The sequence below is a fragment of the Pteropus medius genome, unplaced genomic scaffold, assembly GCF_902729225.1.
Source record: "Pteropus medius unplaced genomic scaffold, Ma_sr-lr_union100, whole genome shotgun sequence".
In the NCBI taxonomy this organism is placed as follows: domain Eukaryota; kingdom Metazoa; phylum Chordata; class Mammalia; order Chiroptera; family Pteropodidae; genus Pteropus; species Pteropus medius.
In genome coordinates this window covers 8,915,895-8,918,518 of record NW_024349796.1, presented here as the reverse complement: position 1 = coordinate 8,918,518, position 2,624 = coordinate 8,915,895, and positions in this window count along the sequence as shown.

Sequence of the window (2,624 nt, the reverse complement as noted above, 5' to 3'; positions counted from 1 at the left end):
AAGAGAGTCCCCTTTTTGCCACATCTTCCTGAACCCTTGTCTTTTGGATAATAGCCACTCTAATAGGGGTACTATGATATCTCATTGTGTTTTGATTTGTGGTGATAAGAAAGATAAGGTAAAATCATTTCTCTCTGTTACACAGGTAGACTTTTTTTTTTTTTATCATTAGGACTTTATACAGTGCTGAAGAGGATAGAATTTGTTTCAAACTGAAGAAAAATCCTATTGGATTTTACTTTTCTTATGTAAATCAGGGGTCAGTAAGCTATAGAGCCTGTAGGCCAAATCCAGGCCACTGCTGGACTTACTTTTGCAAATAAAGTTTTATTGAAACACAGCCATGCTCATTTATTTACATGTTGTCCCTGGCTGCATCTGAGCCTTGAAGGCAGAGTTGAGTAGTTGCAATGGAGACTTTATGGCCTGCAAAGCAAAATGCCTTTAGTTATCCGATCCTTTAGAGGAAAAGCTTGGAGACCCTTGGTTTAAATGATGAAAACATGCTTTTAAAAGCATTAGACCAATCACATAACCTGCCCCAAGCAGCCTTTACTAAGCAAGTCTTTTTAATTTTTTAAGACATAATTTTTGTCAAAACAATTACCAGAGATTTAGTTATCTAAATTTTGCATTTTTCTCTTACCTAGAAAAGTTGCTATGTATCGCTTTTTAAAATTTTATTATTTTTTTTCTTTTTTCTACCCTTTCTACTTGAAAATTCATCTCCTAAACTAGTTAAATAGTATATTGGAATTCAATGTCATGTTGATAGTTCTTAAATTTCCACTGACAATAAAATGCATTTTGTGTTATGACATTTCTCACTAGTGCTAAGTGTTGGAATAGCAGATCAAATATCAGATGGACATCTAATAACTTATCTAGCAGAATCCTGAGCCATTCCCCCAGAGCTCCAGAGGTGAATGGATATTCTAGATAATGAAGCCACATTTTAGAAGTTTTTATTTTTTCTTCCATTGTTTAAAGTAAGCACGTACTTCATGAGTTTAAATAACCCTATAAGATTATCTTGAAAGAAATATTTTAAAAGTTAGAAGCTTTCACCCAATCATACATTAATTTTACTGTCATTTAATACAATGCCTACCAATTTAAAAATGAGAATGTTAATACAGCTGTATCCTAGGAAATAATTGAGTTGTAATACAATAGCCTTTTCAAAACATTAAATTTCCTATCAAATGAGAATCAATTGGAATAACTAAGTGCTTAATTAATTTTGATTAATGTTTAAGAAACTCTGAATATGTCTGCATATAGGTGTATTATGAAAATGCTATATGAAATCAGCTCTAATTTGAAATAAAGATTTTGGGAAGAGCATTTATATGCCTCCACTTTCACCTTATAACCAAAAGTTGGCTTTTCAATCAAATGAGAAACTCAGATTATTAGAATCATATGATAAAATATAAATTAACTGATTATTTTGCATAGCCATCAAATCTAATTATAATTTTCATATATTTTTAATAAATTGTTATGAGCACACATCAGATATTTGTTTAATTATTTTAGTCCAGGAAATTCTAGATATTATAATTAATAAGGCATGGTTTCTGCTAGCAAGGAGTTTATAATCTTAGGGAAGAGGTAAAGTATATATGTAAAACTATTCATTCAACAATCTTTAGCCTGTACTTGCTTTGCTCAGCATTGTCTGTGAGCTAGGCCTGAGGGACGCAGTGCTACACAGGAGCATTCATAGGAGATGATATAGAAAAAGCTGAGAGCAAAAGGCCCTAGAAGAAGTAACAAAAAATGCTGAGAGGTTAGAGAAGGAAAAAGAAAAAAATTTTGGCTGTTGAGGTAGAAAAACTTCATGGGAGATGAGGCCAAGGAATTCCATCCACAGGGATGGTGGAGTTCAACACACAAGCACTGGAAGGGCATTCTGGGAAGTGAGAGGAGAATGGATAAGGATGCAGAACTGAGAAAAGCATATGTGGTAAGTTTAAGAATAGCAGTTGTCACTTTGGCAAACTGCCTGCCAGTTCCTAATAAAGTTAAGTAAATACCTTACCTATTACTCAGCAGTTCAACTTCTAGGTATATTACCCAAGAAAAATGAATACATATGTTCACAAAAAGACTCACATGAATATTTGTATTAGCTTTATTAATAATAGCCCAAATTCTCATCAAGAGGAGAATGGATAAACAATTTATTATATCTATATAACAAAAATAAATGAGCTGCTGATCCTAGTGGAATGTTTATGGATGAATCTCATAAACATGCTCAACTAAGCCAAACAAAAGATGGTGTCATTGAATGATGTCATTTAAATCAAGTTCTAGAACAGACAAAGCCAATCTATAACAATAGGAATCAGAATAGTCGTTGCCTCAAGTTATCGGGGGTAAATTGTTTGGAACGGGGGCATGAGAGGTTTCTAGGGTGATGGAATTGTTCTATATCTTTATGTGGAAGATGGTTTCATGAGTATAAACATTTGTCAAAATCCATGAATTTTACTCCGTCTATAGTATACCTTATTAAGGTACTGCTAATATAAAAAAATAGAACAGCAGATGATCCATTTGACTAGAGTATTGGATACATGGCAACCTAGTGATTTTAATATAATAATAAAAAT